Consider the following 18992-nt stretch of genomic DNA (forward strand, 5'->3'; position numbering starts at 1 on the left):
GTAGTGTAAATGTCATGGCTATTTTTTTTATTAGCGTAAATTCAGTTTTCCTCCATGATGAAGTTGCTCTGTATAACTTTTGTTATGCATGAGGTTTGATTAATACACTGAAGCTTAGCCTGACAACGCATGCAGTACAGTCGCTAGTGAAAGTCTACACACTATTCACATTTTGCTAAAAAGGAATACATTGAGATTTGTTTCTCCCTACACCTCTAAACAAAATACTGCCCATTTTCAAAGTGCAAGAAAAATTCTAGAACATTTTCCAAATAAATACAAATTATTGCGTTTAGTAGTCGGTGGAAGCACCTTTGGCAGCCATTACAGCGATAAATCATTTTGAATCACAGGTGGTTGGTGGTAACTTAATTGGGGAGGTTGGGTTTGTGGTAATGAGTGGAATGGTATCAAACACATGGTTTGATGTCTTTCGCTCCGTTTCGGCCATTATTAGGAGCCGTCCTCCGCTCAGCATCCTCCACTGTTTTGAACAATTTTCTACCAACTTTGCGTGACTCTTAGGGCAACGTTTATCCATTGTTTTTGTTAACATTGCTTAAGCTTAGGGAATTTGGTGGGAATTATTGTTGGACAGCAATATTTAAGCCTTGTCTCTGATTTTCAAGCAAATTTAAGTTAAGTCCGGACTGAGGCTGGACCACTCAGGAACACTCAACACTTCTTGGGAAGCCATTCTGGTGTGTCTTTGGAATTAAGATTTGTGTAATTGTCCCGCTGAAAAATAAGACTCTCCCAGGGTTTTCAGAAGACCGAGGCGGGTTTTCCTCAAACTTTTTAACTGGGCGTTGCTCCCTTCATAATTATTTCGATCCCAACAAACTTCTGAGTCCCTGCCAGTGACACGCATACCCATAACATGGTGCTGCCACCACAATGATTCACAGCTGTCAAAGGTGCTTCCACCAAGTATTAGCTCCGGGGTGTGAAGACATACGCAATCAACAAGAAGAGCTTTCTTTGTATTGCTTTTTCATTACAAGTCACTATGTGCTTTGCATCATAAAATAAAAGTACTAATGAAGACACAAAGACCCAGAGGGAAGAGAATGAAAAAGCCTGATTCTAGGGGCCCTAAGGGCATTTGCCATGTCTCCTTTCATTTTCAACCTAGACTTTGGCATGGTCAACAGTGCCCTGCCAGAGGATCTCAGGCTGGCTCGTAGGCTGCGTCAAGCTGCGCCCTGCACTTATTTTGTTATTTGGAAAAGGGGTCTTTTTTAAAATCATTTTCTTTCACTTTGAAAATGTGTAGTAGATCCTGTATGGGAAAAAAAATCTAAATTATATACACAGTACCAGTCAAAAGTTTGGACACACTTACTCATTCAAGGGTTTTTATTTTATTTATTTTTTACAATTTTCTAAATTGTAGAATAATAGTGAAGACATCAAAACTATGAAATATCATGTATGGAGAAAATCTAAATATATTTGAGATTCCTCAAAGTAGCTACCCTTTACTTTGATGACAGCTTTGCACATTCTTGGCATTCTCTCAACCAGCTTCACCTGGAATGCTTTTCCAACCATCTTGAACTAGTTCACACACATGCTGAGCCCTTGTTTCCTGATTCACTCTGCGGTCTAACTCATCCCAGACCTTTTCAATTGGGCTGAGGTCAGGTGATTGTGGAGGCCAGGTCATCTGATGCAGCACTCCATCACTCTCCTTCTTTTTGTCAAATGGCCCTTCTAATGGCCTACCCCAGCCAAACCCTGACGACTCTGGGGCAATTGTGCGCCGCCCTATGTAACTCCCAATCACGGCCGGATGTGATGCAAACTGGATTCGAACTAGGGACTGCGGGGATGCTTCTTGCACTGAGATGCAGTGCCTTAGACCGCTGCGCCACTCGGGAGCCATATCCTGATTATGGGTCAGATGTATAGAGACAATTTTGAGAATGGGGAGCAGGTACAATGGCAGGTAGTCTGTATCCCACATGCTGGATATCCTGTGTGGTGTATTAACAACACTAAAAGCAGTAGTGGAGTGGTCTGATAGAGGAGATGCTGTGTGTGGTGGGTATCTCCTCAATGTTGTACTCATTAAGGCAGAACGTAGCAAAACGTTTTGCCATGGAAAAGTAAAATGAGCGTTTCTTATCGGCCTAATGAACCCCCCCACTGACTGTGAATGATGCCCCTCACTCTGTGTTTAGGATCAGAAGAGTGCATGGTGGTGGAAAAAGAGGGGAGCGGAATGAAAAGCTCAGCATTTTAAGTGTTTACCGTTTGTACCAAGTGGGCAGATTTTTATCTGCCACGGCAGTGCCGGATCCAGAGAGGGGGGAATAACGCTGTTGAATGCCCGGCCGAATGCACGACAATAGCACTGCTGTGCAAACAATGTGGCCCCACGGCTAGGGCAGTGAACTCACAGGACACAGCTGCCAAGGGCTAGGTCTAGCCTGAACTCCTGTGTTGCTAGCACACTGTAAGTCACTCCGTTACCTGCCTAGACCCTGTCATTCCCTCACTTGCTGATTTACTCACTCACCTACGATTTAAAAGTTTTTATGATAGAATCAGAGACATTCTAGTAGATCATTTTTAAGGTCACTAGTGTCGAAACAGGCTCCGTATTGGAACAGTCTCTCCATCAATGAACCAGGAAGTGGGCCAGAATAAGCTCACTAAATCAGCTCTGTAGTCTGGGCCAAAATATATACCAAATGGCCCTAAACTTTATAGGCTGAAATCCATACGGAGCGAACTCCTCAATGTCCTTCCCTCCTCCAACTCGCTAGGAACTTTGATTCAGATCAGATGAATGTAGGCCTTATAGCATCTACTCAAGAATATGATGGACGGATTCTACTGGGGCACCATGTGATGAAAGAAATGAAAGCTGAAATAATTATTTTTCTACTACTATTCTGACATTCCACATTCTTAAAATAAAGTGGTGATCCTAACTGACCTAAGACGCAGGGAATTTTTACTAGGATTAAATGTCAGGAATTGTGAAAAACTGAGTTTAAATGTATTTGGCTAAGGTGTATGTGAACTTCCGACTTCAACGATCTTCCTCCATCACTAATATGCTTACTTACTTTTTTTGTGTATTTCATATTTACTATTCTTATTTCTCGTGTTTTTTTTTCTTCTAGTAATAGATTGTTATTGATTATTGTATTGTTGTGTTTTGAGTTTGCAAGAACTGCATTTCACTGTACTTGTGCATGTGACATTTAAAACATGTAACTTGAAAAGAAGGAATGAAAATGAACTATTTAGGGTGTTTGTTATTATCATTACCATAACCTGCCATTTTAAGAAATAAATTGTGAACCTTTTATGGGTTAACTGATAATAAACTATATTAGCCTATCGTAAACAAATACCGGCTTGCACTTTTTGCTGGCTGTGTAGCCGTCTACCGGGTTGTTGTCCTTTTCCACAATGACTCCAAAATCCTTCTGAACCAAAATTGGGAATTTCACAATGGTGTTTTTCATATTTCTCCGGTTCGGCCGACGTGAGCTAGGCTTGCCAGGGAAATTACACTTGGGTACTAATTATCACGTGGGGGGATGAAACACATGTTTCAGCACCACACAAATAAAGGACAGTTCCCTGATCCACTGCATGCGTGGCTGGTAGCCTAGATGTCTGCCTCACCAGTCACAGAATGGAATTTGCAACACAACAAGCTTTTAAGTTTGTAAAAGAATACAATTTTATAATGGTTTAAAATGTTTCCGACCCACAATATAATTGTTCTGAACCGTGAGCTGACCCACGGGTTGAAATAAGCTGATTTTGTATATATATTTGTTTTGCTGGTTAACCGTAGGTACCCGATACAATGCAGGACTCTCGTTCAGAGGGTGGCCACATGGCAGGTCAGCTAGCCAGGAGAACTGAATCAGCTGATTTGTCACACACACTCCTAACTTCAAAATAGCCCACTCCGGAAATGAAACATCTTAAGTGTTTTGAGGAAAGAGCACACTCACAAACCACAACATTCTTGGCACTAGTTTCATCTACTCTAGATTTTCTAGGTGTGTCCCTACTCTTGAAATCCTCTGCTATTTACATTCCTATCAGACCAACACAAATCTGCTTGTTTCCCGTGGTTTATGCTGTGTAATATCAGGATGTATGGTCTATGATTGTCTTCTTTGACTTGGGCATGAGAGTTGTAAGAGGCCCTCATTTAGTTGAAACCCTGCTCTCTCCTTTATCAGGGTCACTGCTGAACTTTCAACAAATGGATATGGTTGTATGTTTTTGTGCATCTGTGTGGATGATGAGTGTTCCTTATCCTCTCACAAGTCATCAAAATAAAATCGCTGTTATCTCCAAGCTAGTCTTTAAATAACTTTCACAGGGTCCAATCGTAGTGATGTTGTTGTGCTCTACTTTGATAACCAACAGATAAGATGTCTAACCTCTGAACCCTCTCTTCTCTTGCAGGACCGGAATCGGCCCTTTGATGCATTTAGCTTGCACTCTTTGGAGAATTCCTTAATGGATATGATAAGGACTGATCACGACAAAGGTAAACCACACCTTGCTGGTGGCCCACCAATGAGTATTGCTGATATTATATGGAGGAATCATTTTGCAGGTTAGGAATATTCATACATCCACACTTTGTTTTTATTTTATTTAGGCCTCAACAACAAAAAATGGCAATAAAGTTCTATTTGCCTGTATCACCAATACAATCTAGTTTTTGCGATCATACATTTTATGCGATAAATTAACCACTGGCCTAACCTGCAAAATTGGACACAATTTTCTTGCACTCTGTGTGTGGTGTATGCTTTTTAAAATATTCCTTTACAAGCTGCTTCTGCATTTTCTCCTGACTTTAATCAAATCCTCGTGATTACATTTTTGCTTCTGTTTCCCGGGTTAATATTGTGGTCGGTCACATGTAAATAAATATTTATATTGATGGCACCTGTGTCATGGTATATTGCAATGTTTTGAGTGACCGTGAATGATTGATTGTTCACGTGTGTGTGTGTGTGTCCTACTTTTGTGTGCCTTTTTTGAAGGTGTCTGTTTGCGTGTGAATCATTTATTTATTACTACCGTAATCATTGACGGTCTTTTATTTGGTGCCGTTATGGCACAGTGAAGGTTCAAGTCAGATTGTATTTGTTCCTGTTATTAAGTTAGGAGGAAGGATGTTGGAGGAAGTGAAATTGGTATGAACCCGAGCTAATGTTACCCCTTAACAGGCTTCTCCTCTTCTGCCGGATGACCATAACATTAATTCAATCTCATTTGGGGTCAATGAAATGGGTTCAAATGTGTCTGTTGGATTGCTGGGAACATACAAGTAAAATGCAACTCTAAAGGCTGGCATAGAGATGATTTGATACAAAGAACTATCAACGCAATTATTCCAATGTCTTATTTCAGAGAAACACAAAGGTAGCCCTTGGTCTATCTTTATCTGAGAATAGAGTGTTCACTGTGAAAAGCAACATCTTGTTTTTTAATGGAGAGACCTCCCAAATTCTTTGAACAACACATGTCTGTCACATTGTATGTCACAGACTCGGAATCCTTGAGATAATTCTGTTAGTTCACATGCCTATTATGAAAACGGACTCCATTGCGTTCAGATCCCTGTTGGCCTATTGCCCACTGTCATGTTCAGTGTTGTTTTCTTAGCCTGCCAGACAATGGAAACGCTTGGGAGGTGTGGAGTTGGGAGGGGGTATTATGAGTAGCGGCCTGCTGCTTTCTTATGCATAGATTCGGTTTTTCAATATTGTGTCAGGAGAGGATTGTTTTATCACCCCAAAGGTCATCCCGGGCAGGCTCAACTTCACTGGAACTAGGGGGAGGAGACAGAGACTTCTCCTGAAAATGTTCCCCTGTGGTAGAGAAGGGGGGATAGTTCCACATTCCTGGCCCAGCACTGTTTACTCCCCTTCCTCATGTCAACAGTGTGTGGCTGCCTTCAGAGAGGCGTGCTGCCGCTTGGCCTGTCACAGAGCAGGTCTTCCCTGTTGGTGTCCTCCTCCCCTCCCTCGGCTCCGCTGGCTTTGGCTGCCCTAATACAGCAAGGCACAGGACAGCCATCTATTTGTACTGTCTTGCCAACGGTTATTGACAATGGACGCTGACTCTGAACAGAGGAGTTACAAGACAGCACAAACAGATCTGGGACCAGGCTTAGGGACAACTACCAAGATCAGTCACTTGTACTCAGGGGTAAAAGTAAGTGCAGAAATATGGTCCTGGCAGAAGAAATAGTGGGGGTACGCCATACCATTAAAACTGAGATTATCACAATAATTAACACAAAATCGCAAGAAAGCTATAGGCTATTATTTAACATTACCGCATGATAAATGTGTGAATTGACTTAAGAATCCAGTGATATACGCTCCAAATTGTGTTGTGGTTAGAGGAGAACACTTCCATTTTGCCAAGGCGGAGATGAGTGGCAGAGACCGAGGCACAGCGTTGGACGCACCTATTCAGGCTCCAAATGTAGGCCCGATGACAATCTCAGAATGTCATTACAGTACATGTGTATGTGTTTTATGACCGCTGTGTCTTTTTTTTAATTCATCATTTAATTCATGCTGGAATTATTTTGTGAGTGGACGACCGTTCATGGGAAGTGACAATCAGATGAAAGCCTCATGACTGTTTTGTGTTTATGCCAATGCCACGTTAAAGGGTAATAGATGTTAAGTGGTATGACACATCTTTACGAGGCCCGCAGAGATCATATGAAATGAATAGGGATTCCATAGCCTAGGTGTAATCATAGAATATGTAAAAAAATAAATGTACGGGTTTCCTGTCCCGGGCAGAAATCTACTTTCACCCCTGCTTGCACTTTGTTCATCCATTCCCTGTGTTATTATCTCAAAGTGATGCTGACTCAAGGTTGCTGTTGCAGTCATTTAGCTGTGGCGCTGCGCCACGCCAAAATAATTGCAAAAAAATATGGAACATGAAGAAAGAAAATTTCTCAGACGTTCAAGACGCTAGAGCAGTCCACATTTACTTTTCCTCACCAAACAAAACGAGTAATGAATAGACAAATCAGGCAACCTTGTAGTAGAATACTTTATTTATTTACGTAGTCGGCTTCTTGTTTTTTGTTCTATGCAAGATAAATGTTCCTCTCGAGGCGTATTCAAGTTATGAGCGATAGGAAGGGAAACGTGCATGACAGTCAATGTACAACAATTCTTGCAATCGCTGGGAAAACAGCAGTTTTAATTGTTAGTTTGTTTATTTATTTCTCAACTCCTAAATATTAGTGAACTACACCATTTTTAAACCCAGAGTTTTTAGAAACAACACAGCCTCTGCAGAGTCCCCCAAAAAACGGATTTGTTCTGGTTTTCGGTGGAAATGGAAAGGGAAAGGGAGCCATTGACCCGACTAACGCTTTTGTATGTTAACAAGGTGACACGACATCTTAACTCTATTTCCACATTTACTAGATTGATTGAACAGTGCAGAAGAGAACCTCCTCGTCAAGACCAGTATGTAGGAGATCTAGTTCAGGCGTTTATTTTACGCCTGCTATGTTAGGCTGTCAGCAGTATGGTTAGCAGCAGCATGTTTATCAATTAGCAATTAGCTGAGAGTGCGTAGGGGAAAGTGGGACTAAATGTAATCGGGTCAATTGTAGGGTAACTTGGGGTTGAAACGCCACCATACCTCAATTTTTTTTTATACTTGTAAATCAGTTTCACTATTTTTATTTTTTGTAGAGCAAGAGTAGTGGCAACCAGGAAAAAAGTGTTGGGGGTGACATGAAGTGGTTTCTGTAAGAAGTACAGGAAGGGGTCTCTTTACCCCGGGTGGCAGATTACCCCAAGTTACCCTAGCAGGTAGGTCTACATTATATTCACTGTGTTTATGAAAGTTCTTTGGGACTAAAATTCATCAATAGGATGCTAACTAGTTAAAACATAATAATTGGGATCTAGCTAATCATTATCCCAATGAGGTAAATGCATTTTGGCAACCCCATGCTTCAGCCTATTTATTTATAGTCGCTCTGCTGCATCAGTTGGGCTACAGATGATAATGCTTCTTGCTAATAGTTATTTGAGGTAGTATGTACATGTAGGTAGAGATATTAAAGTGACTATGCATAGATGACAACAGAGAGTAGCAGTGGTGTAAAGAGGGGATGTGGGGGGCACTGAAAATATTCTGGGTAGCCATTTGACAAGATGTTCAGGAGTCTTATGGCTTGGGGGAAGAAGCTCTTTAGAAGCATCTTGGACCTAGACTTGGCGCTCCGGTACTGTTTGCCGTGCAGTAGCAGAGAGAACAGTCTATGACTAGGGTGGCTGGTGTCTCTGACAATTCTTAGGGCCTTCCTCTGACACCGCCTGGTATAGAGGTCCTAGATGGCGGGAAACTTGGCCCCAGTCATGTACTGGGCCGTTCGCACCCTCTGTAGTGCCTTGTGGTCGGAGGCCAAGCAGTTGCCATACCAGGCAGTGATGCAACCAGCCAGGATGCTCTTGATGGTGCAGCTGTAGAACCTTTTTGAGGATCTGAGGACCCATGCCAAATATTTTCAGTCTTCTGAGGGGGAATAGGCTTTGTCGTGGTGTGCTTGGACTATGTTAGTTTGTTGGTGATGTGGACACCAAGAAATATTACGCTCTCAACCTGCTCCACTGCAGCCCCACTCGTCCGAGCATGCGCACATTCTCATCTTCTTTTTCCTGTAGTCCACAATCATTTCCTTTGTCTTGATCACGTTGAGGGAGAGGTTGTTGTCCTTGCACCACACGACCAGGTCTCTGACCACCTCCTTATAGGTTGTCTCGTCATTGTCAGTGATTGAGGATCAGCGTGGTGGGTGTGTTGCTACCTCCCCCTTATCACCTGGTGGCGGCCCGTCAGGAAGAGCAGGATCCAGTTGCAGAGGGAGGTGTTTAGTCCCAGGGTCTTTAGCTTATTGATGAGCTTTGAGGGCACTATGGTGTTGACCGCTGAGCTGTAGTCAGGGAATAGCATTCTCACATAGGTTTTCCTTTTGTCCAGGTGGGAACGGGCAGTGTGGAGTGCAATGTGGATTGCATCAGCTGTGGAAGTCACTTGCCAGTTGGTCAGCGCATGCCCGGAGTACACGTCCGGGCAGTCCGTCTGGCCCTGTGGACTTGAATGTTGACCTGTTTAAAGGTCTTACTCACATCGGCTGTGGAGAGAGTGATCACATAGTCTTCCGGAACAGTTGGTGCTCTCATGCATGTTTCAGTGTTATTTGCCTCGAAGCAAGCATAGCAGTAGTTTAACTCGTCTGGTAGGCTCGTGCCACTGGGCAGCTCGGCTGTGTTTCCCCTTGTAATCTGTAATGGTTTGCAAGCACTGCCACATATGACGAGCGTCAGAGCCGGTGTAGTACGATTCGATCTTAGTCCCGTATTGACGCTTTGCCTGTTTTGATGGTTCGTAAGAGGGCATAATGGGATTTCTTATAAGCTTCCGGGCTCCTTGAAAGCAGCAGCTCTAGCCTTTAGCTCAGTGCGAATGCTGCCTATAATCCGTTGCTTCTGGTTGGGGTATGTACGTATGGTCACTGTGGGGATGATTTCATTGATGCACTTCTTGATGAAGCCAATGACTGATGTGGTGTACTTCTCAATGCCATTGGAGGAGTCCCGGAACATATTCCAGTCTGCTAGAAAAACAGTCCTGTAGCATCTTTTAGCTTGTAAGCAGGAATCAGGAGGATGGATTTATGGTCAGATTTGCCAAATGGAGGGTGAGGGAGAGCTTTGTATGCGGAGTACAGGTGGTCCAGAGATCTTTTTCCCCTGGTTGCACATTTAACATGCTGATAGAAATTTGGTAAAATGGATTTAAGTTTACCTGCATTAAAGTCCCTAGGAGAGGCTGCTAGGAGTGTTTTCTCTGGGTGAGCGTTTTCTTGTTTGCTTATGGCAGAATACAGCTCATTCAATGCTGTCTTAGTGCCAGCCTCTGACTGTGGCGAGTGTTGTTTGGGATTACCATCACATGCGCTGAGTGTGTGTGGAAGAGGAAACTGTGTGAGGAATGAGAGGGCATACAGGGGTGTGTGATGGTGATAATGGGGGGGGGGGGGGTTACACAAGGGGAGTGAATGTGAACCACCCTCTGTCTGGCGGTGAGAAGGGCAAGCCTCTATAGAGTTGACTCTGTGTTTTGAAGCGGACTCAGTCCAGAGACTCAGTCCAGGGGGAGGGAAAGGGAGAGGAGCGGGTGCCACTGACTGCTACTCAATTCTTGTGATCCTCTCCAACTCCTGAATGCTGATTTAAGCCGATCGGAATGGCATGCATGGGGAATTTACGCTCTGTTTTGAAAGGGAGCAGGCAGGTCTGGGATGGCCTGAACAAACAGGCCCGCTGAGCTCAAGGGTGGAGCGTAAGGGTTAGAATTAGGCCTCCACCGCTCCATAGACTGACTAGCATATACCGCCACATGCAAATCAGACGCTCTATTCAAAGTATTCATGTCCACACACATCTGCTGCTCAGCTGCTCTGCCTCACATGGCCTTTCAAATGTATGCCTCAGCGACGAAGAGTCTCCATTGTCAATTTGTGTGCGTTTTAATCAACTTGAGCTTTTGAAAATGGCATTTTATGGGTTTGAAAGGTATTTAGTCATGTTTGCATTACCATAAATGTCAGCAGTGCGTAGAAACATGTAGCCTAGTAATAACAAATATGCCTGCTGTTTGTTTCTAAAAAGCTAAAGAGTTTAGCCATTATACCACTGACGTTCATAGAATACAATAATAAACTCTTGATTGTGTGTGTGGGGGAGAGGGTCATTCTGGGTTATGTGTGTTGGGTGATGTGGGCATTTGTATTGGTTTGATGGAGACTTAAGCAAGTGTGTAGGCTTATATGACAGATGGGGTCAGTTGCCTTGTAGAACTACATGCTAAAAGAATGACATCTATGCTGTGGTTGATTAATGAGAATACACATCTCACTAGTTTAAACTCTCCAGTCTCTCTAACTTGAGTACAGATCTATTGAGCAATGCTGTTTGTCTTAGTGTGTTTGTTGATTACAAATCAATAGATAATAAAATGGGCGGCAAGAGTAAGGTTTTATCGAGAGGGAAGCTAGAGCTTCAGAGTAGTCAGATGGAGGAAGAGCAGTGAATGCTGTTTCTTTTGGGTCAGAGAGATGTCACAGAGCTTGACCTTGAGGTAGGTCATCAAAAGGTCACCCAGACCTTCAGGCTCTCTTGGCCAGGCTGACCGATAACCTGAACTTTACCTAGTCCAGCCAAATGTAGGCTAGGCTAACTCAAATATGCACCTTTAATAATTTGCTCTATCACTGACGACAATAGAGGATTTCTCTGCACTTTAAACAGTCTGCAATCATTGTTGGGAGATAATAACGTTCTAAACTTTGTTGGAAGTGGTAAAGGTTAGACACACACACCATTAGCTTAGTTTAGCCTTTGTCCATCCAGACTCTACTAGTACAGTAGTTGATGAGAGAATTTGTATTCTCTTGGCCTTACGTTGAGGGTGTTATGTTTTTTGTAGGGAAATAAGTCTCCTTAACTCTCATTTCAAGAACATCTAGTGTAAATAAAGCTGTAATTTTCATCCTTTGAGCTTTTCAGACAGTTTGAGCGTTGCATGTCATTGCCAGTAGCCTAAGTAGAGACTGTCCTCTCGTCTGGAGGTGTTTTTGTCAGCAGGGTTAACACTTCCACACCTCCTCCTTGAATTGCCATTCCTCCGGCATTAACTGCTGCTTTGGCTTTTTCCAAAGGGAGTTATTGAGGAGCTTTAATACATTATTTAATGTGGAACAGAGAGTAAATAAACGTGGCAACGGCAGAGTCCGGGGGAACTGCAGGTGTACGGCAGTCGCTGATGAGCACCGCATGGAATCTAGAGGAAGGTTAAACCCTTTAAGATCATAATATGCTGTCCAACACTTCTCTGAATGCAGCCCCATGAAAACCAGTCAATTTAGACTAAACCAAACGCACCTAGCCTTTCTAAGGGCTAGTCTTAATATAGATCAGAGGTGGATTGGAGAGATGGGGACACTAGTCTTTTACTCTGACCAGTTCCCCAAGTAGTATGCAGCAGGTACTGTATGTACTCCAGCCAGTCCAGTGCTGTAACCCAGTGTTTTCTTTTTTTCTTTTTTTTTCTTTGATACATACTTGGTCCTGGGGATGCACATTTTAGTTTTTGCCTTAGCACTACAGCTGATTTAAATCATCAAAGCTTGATGATCAATTGATTTACATGTGTAGTGCTAAGGCAACAACAAAAAAACAGGACCGGGATTAAGAAATACTGCTCTAACCCAGGGGTATCAAATCTCAGCATTCGGTCTTCAACGAGGTCCAGAGGGACGCACTGAAAATGTTATAATTTCATGCCATCAAAATTAGCACTTTTCTTCAGTGATTATTAATGAGCTGGACACAGTCAAGAAACTATGACTGTAGGTCCATTATCATTTCTCTATCTTTTTGTGTGTGTGTGTGTACAAAAGTATGTGGTCACCGCTTAATATGTGTACGTTCTGCAATATTTCAGCCACATCCGTTGCTGAAGTGTATAAAATCGAGCACACCGCCATGCAATCTCCATAGACAAACACTGGCAGTAGAATGACCTTACTGAAGAGCTCAATGACTTTCAACGTGACACTGTCACAGGATGCCACCTTTCCAACAAGTCAGTTTGTCAAATTTCTGCCCTGCTGGAGCTGTCCCGGTCAACTGTAAGTGATGTTATTGTGAAGTGGAAACTTCTAGGAGCAGCAGCGGCTTAGCTGTGAAGTGGTAGGCCACACAAGCTCACAGAACGGGACCGGCGACAGTTGAAGCGCGCATCGCGAAAAACTAATCTGTCCTAGGTTGCAACACTCACTACCAAGGTCCTAACTGCCTCTGGAAGTGACGTCAGCACAAGAACTGTTCGTCGGGAGCTTCATGACATGGGTTTCCATAGCCGAGCAGCCGCACACAAGCCTAAGATCACCGTGCGCACTGCCAAGTGTCGGCTGGAGTGGTGTAAAGCTTGCCGCCACTGGAATCACATTCTCTGAAGTGATGAATCACGATTCACCATCTGGCAGTCCAACGGACAAATCTGGGATTGGCGGATGCCAGGAGAATATTACCTGCCCCAATGCGTAGTGCCAACTGTAAATTTTGGTGGAAGAGGAATAATAGTCTGGGGCTGTTTTTCATGGTTTGGGCTAGGCCCCTTAGTTCCAGTGAATGGAAATCTTAACGTTACAGCATACAATTACATTCTAGATGATTCTGTGCTTCCAACTTTGTGGCAACAGTTTGGGGAAGGCACTTTTCTGTTTAAGCATGACAATGCCACTGTGCACAAAGCGAGGTCCATATAGAAATGGTTTGTTGAAATTGGTGTGGAAGAACTTGACTGGCCTGCACAGAGCCCTGACCTCAACTCCATCCAACATCTTTGGGATGAATTGAAACGCCGAATGCCAACGAGGCCTAACTGCCGAACATCAGTGACTGACCTCACTAATGCTCTTGTGGTTGAATGGAAGCAAGTCCCTGCAGCAATCTTCCAGCATCTAGTGGAAAGCCTTCCCAGAAGTGTTGGGGGTGTTAATTGCAGCAAAAGGGGGAGCAACTCCATATTAATGCCCATGATTTTGGAATCAGAAGTTCGACACGCAAGTGTCCACATACTTTTGGTTACTGCATGATTCCAAATGTGTTATTTCATAGTTTTGATGTAGATAATAGAAAAAAAATATTCATATATATATACACACACACACACACACACACACTACCGTTAAAATGTTTGTGGTCACTTAGAAATGTCCTTGTTTTTGAAAGAAAAGCAGTTTTTTTGTCCATTTTTAAAAATAACATCAAATTGACAATTTTGTTGTAAGTGACTGTTGTAGCTGGAAACGGCAGATTTTTTAAAATGGAATATCTACGTAGGTGTACAGAGGCCCATTTATCAGCAACCATCACTCCTGTGTTCCAATGGCATGTTGTGTTAGCTAATCCAAGTTTATCACTTTAAAATGCTAATTGATCATTAATAAACCCTTTTGCAGTTAGCACAGCTGAAAACTGTTGTCCTGATTAAATAAACAATAAAACTGGCCTTTAGACTAGTATCTGGAGCATCAGCATTTGTAGGTTTGATTACAGGCTCAACATGGCCAGAAACAAAGCACTTTCTTCAGAGACTCGTCAGTCTATTTTTGTTCTGAGTACATTAGTGTCTAGTTGGAGAATCAGATGCCTCACAAGTCCTCAACTAGCAGCTTCATTAAGTAGTACCAGCGAAACACCAGTCTCAACGTCAACAGTGAAGAGGCAACTCTGGGATGCTGGCCTTCTAGGCAGAGTTGCAAAGAAAAAGCCATATCTCAGACTGGCCAGCATTAATAAAAGATTAAGATGGTCAAAAGATCACAGACACTGGACAGCGGAGCTCTGCCTAGAAGGCCAGCATCCCAGAGTCGCCTCTTCACTGTTGACATTGAGACTTGTGTTTAACTCTGGGTCTTCCCTTCCTGTGGCGGTCCTCATGAGAGCCAGTTTCATCATAGTGCTTGATCGTTTTTGAGACTGCACTTGAATCTGTGAAATGTCTTAAAGTAATGATGGACTGTCATTTCTCTTTGCATATTTGAGCTGCTCTTGCCATAATAAGGACCTAGCCCTATTTGGTAAAATAACATCTTCTGTATACCCCCCCTACCTTGTCACCACACAACTGATTGGCTCAAACTCATGAAGAAGGAAAAAAATTCCACAAATTAACTTTTTAACAAGGCACACCTGTTAATTGAAATGCATTCCAGGTGACTACTACTATGAAGCTGGTTGAGAGAATGCCAAGAGTGTGCAAAGCTGTCATCAAGGCAAAGGGTGGATATTTGGATTTGTTTAACACTTTTTTTTTTTGGTTACTACATGATTCCATTTGTGTTATTTCATAGTGTTGATGTCTTCACTATTATTCTACAATGTAGAAAATTGTAAAAGTAAACAAAAACCCTTGAATCAGTAGGTGTTCTTAAACCTTTGACCGGTAGTGCATATTTAAAAAATACGGCCCGAAGAGGTGTGGTATATGGCCATTATTCCACGGCTAAGGGCTGTTCTTATGCATGACGCAACGTGGAGTGCTTGTATACAGCCCTTAGCCCTGGTATATTGGCCATATACCACAAACCCTCGAGGTGCCTTATTGATATTTTAAACAGGTTACCAACATAATTAGAGCATTAAAAAATGATGGTCTGATATACCACGGCTGTCAGCCAATCAGCATTCAGGGCTCGAACCACCGGATCCATATGTTTCACACCCCTGCTCTAACCAGTATTCCCCACCTCATCCCTATGTTTTGCAATTGTATCAGTCTGCACTTCATCAGAAGCCTGGGGACGAGGGACTTACTGACTTTGTTCTGAAGGAGGCGGATGACATCCCACTGACTGATCACACACACAGTCTGAGAATAACCCCAGGCCTCGCCCTGAGGTCATGCCACTGAACTGGGGAAAGCAGATGGCCCAGAGCTATTTTAGGGTTTACAGGAGCAACTGTCCACTCTGTTGCCACTAGAATGCCTGGGTGTTACTTATTAGGCACGAAATGGAAGAAAAAGGGACTGCAACAGGGAGGGGACTACCTAATGTGTGTCCAATAAAAAGCTGTCATTTTAATTTTCTGTTGCAAAACGCTTTGCTACGTAGTGCCCTAAAGAATACGACCCTGGTTTAGGTAGGACTGCCATGGACCAAGGCTATTTAATAGGCAAAATGGAGGCTTTCCTCCCAGTGCAGCTAGAGCTAGAGGGCTGGATATATTTAGTGTTGGCTTTGTGACTTAACACTCGAGTAATGCTGTCAACATTGAGTGTGGCTCATGTCTCATCAATTAGAATAAAATACTTTTTTTTTCAGGGTGAGTTATGGATGTTATCTTCCATATCTTTTTACAGTTTCTGAGAAGGAATGGGGCTAGTTTCTATGGAATATCCTTTTGAAATCCTTTTTTGAAGAATGACATGCTACCTCGGGCATGTCACAATAAGATTTCTACACTCAAGATGGCCACACTACTCTCATTCAGTTGGAATTGGCAGTAGGAGAGAGCGAGGGTGACAATCAACTGTGTGTGTGAGAGATTTGTTAGACATTTTTTTGGGGGGGTGTTTTTATCGATGTCAATCAAACAAGATATAGCAGCCACATGATTTGCACAGCAACAAAACATGAGCAAGAAGGGGGGATAGATACGTGTCCACGCAGTGTTGCCATATAAAGCCCCTCTGTTCTCGTGCTGGATTATGAATCGTTGAGAACCTTGAGGAAATCCACATCTGCTCTCATCTGTAGGACGCGATAGCTGCACTGGCTTCTATCCACTCCCCCTCTCTCTCGTTTTCACCCAAATCTCACTACTAGTTCCACTGATGATTCCAGCTTAGGAGGAGGACTGGGTCGTATTCATTAAGCACCAATTGGAAGAACACGAACTGAAACAGAAAGGGACTATACTAGAAGTTGTCCAATAAGAACATTTTAGTAATTTACCAGAAGCTCTTATCCTGAGAAACTTACAGGAGCAATTAGGGTTAAGAGCCTTTAGATTTTTCACTTCGTCGGCTTGGGAATTCGGACCAGCAACCCTTTGGTTATTGATCCAACGCTCTTAAATGCTAGGCTACCTGCCGCCCTTAGCTTCATTCTGCGTTAATGAATTTGACCCTGGTCTAAACTGTTGAAATGCTTATCTGTCTGCTGCGGCTTAGTTTTGAAACTTTTCTACACCTCATCTTGTTTGGGGCCATTCCAGCTTACAGCACAGTTGTGCCTTCTCTCTCTCTCTCTCTGTGTGTGTGTGTGTGTGTGTGTGTGTGTGTGTGTGTGGTGTGTGTCTCTCTAAGTAAAACAGATGTCTGCCCCTGCCATTCACCCTTGCTGTGTTAACATACTGGGAGGCTAAGTGCAGATTTTGAGCACTGTGACGAAACTTGTTGCCCTGTTGGAGCCAACTAGTTAGTTGCACATGTTCTGTTGAGTAATTGATGTAGAAATATCTGTCATTTTAAAGGCAAGGATGAGTTGCTGGACCATCTTTTCATTACGCAAACTCTTGAACCCTGTTTGTCCATGGTAGCATTTTTGCTGCCCATATGTTTGCAATCCAGCCTGTAGTTTAGTGTTGTAGAAAGGAAGGACTGGAGAAGTCTGTCACTGTGTGGTTAATCAAATCAAATCATATTTTATTTTGTCACATACACATGGTTAGCAGATGTTAACGCGAGTGTAGCGAAATGCTTGTGCTTCTAGTTCCGACCGTGCAGTAATATCTAACAAGTAATCTATCAATTTCACAACTACCTTTTACACACAAGTGTAAAGGCAATAAATAAGAATATGTACATATAATATAGGGATGAGCGATAGCCGAAAGATATAGGCAAGATGCAGTAGATGGTATAGAGTACAGTATATACATATGAGATGAGTAATGTAGGGTATGTAAACATAAAGTGCCATTGTTTAAAGTGACTAGTGATACATTTATTACATCATATTTTTTATTATTAAAGTGGCTTGAGATTTGAGTCGGTATGTTGGCAGCAGCCACTCAATGTTAGTGATGGCTGTTTAACAGTCTGATGGCCTTGAGATAGAAGCTGTTTTTCAGTCTTTCGGTCCCAGCTTTGATGCACCTGTACTGACCTCGCCTTCTAGATGATAGCAGGGTGAACAGGCAATGGCTCGGGTTGTTGTTGTCCTTGATGATCTTTATGGCCTTCCTGTGACATCGGGTGGTGTAGGTGTCCTGGAGGGCAGCTAGTTTGCCCTCCGGGGATGCGTTGTGCAGACCTCACTACCCTCTGGAGAGCCTTACGGTTTTGGGCGGTGCAGTTGCCATACCAGGCGGTGATGCAGCCCAGCAGAATGCTTTCGATTGTGCATCTGTAAAAGTTTGTGTTTCTGGTGATGAGACAAATTTCTTCAGCCTCCTGAGGTTGAAGAGGCGCTGTTTCGCCTTTTTCACCACGTTGTCTGTGTGGGTGGACCATTTTCAGTTTGTCTGTGATGTGTATGCTGAGGAACTTAACTTTCCACCTTCTCCACTACTGTCCCATCGATGTGGATAAGGGGGTGCTCCCTCTGCTGTTTCCTGAAGTCCACGATCATCTCCTTTGTTTTGTTGACGTTGAGTGTGAGGTTATTTTCCTGACACCACACTCCGAGGGGCCTCACCTCCCTGTAGGCCGTCTCATCGTTGTTGGTAATCAAGCCTACCACTGTAGTGTCGTCTGCATACTTGATGATTGAGTTGGAGGCGTGCATGGCCACGCAGTCATGGGTGAACAGGGAGTACAGGAGAAGGCTGAGAACGCACCCTTGTTGGTCTCCAGTGTTTAGGATCAGTGGGGTGGAGATGTTGTTTACTACCCCCACAACCTGGGGGCGTCCTGTCAGAAAGCCCAGGACCCAGTTGCACAGGGCGGGGTCGAGACCCAGGGTCTCGGGCTTAATGACGAGTTTGGAGGTTACTATGGAGTTAAATACTGAGCTTGGGTTAGGGCAGTGTGATTGCGATTGCGTCGTCTGTGGACCTATTGGGGCGGGAAGCAAATTGGAGTGGGTCTAGGGAGTCCGGTAGGGTGGAGGTGATATGATCCTTGACTAGTCTCTCAAAGCACTTTATGATGACTGAAGTGAGTGCTACGGGGCAACAGCCTTAGCTTTCTTGGGAACAGGAACAATGGTGGCCCTCTTGAAGCAGGTGGGCACAGCAGACTGCGATAGGGATTGATTGAATATGTCTGTAAAAACACCAGCCAGCTGGTCTGCGCATGCACTGAGGACGCGGCTAGGGATGCCGTCTGGGCCGGCAGCCTTGCGAGGGTTAACACGTTTAAATGTTTTACTCACGTTGGCTGCGGTAAAGGAGAGCCTGCAGGTTTTGGTAGCGGACCATGTT

The 18992-nt window shown here is 43.5% G+C and overlaps 1 pseudogene; it reads left to right on the forward strand.

Moving 5' to 3' along the window:
* Window positions 1-18992, forward strand: part of LOC135510863 (cytoplasmic polyadenylation element-binding protein 3-like) — a 60017-nt pseudogene that overhangs the window by 15550 nt on the left and 25475 nt on the right.

Source organism: Oncorhynchus masou, chromosome 23 (assembly GCF_036934945.1).
Source record: "Oncorhynchus masou masou isolate Uvic2021 chromosome 23, UVic_Omas_1.1, whole genome shotgun sequence".
NCBI classification, from domain to species: Eukaryota; Metazoa; Chordata; class Actinopteri; order Salmoniformes; family Salmonidae; genus Oncorhynchus; species Oncorhynchus masou.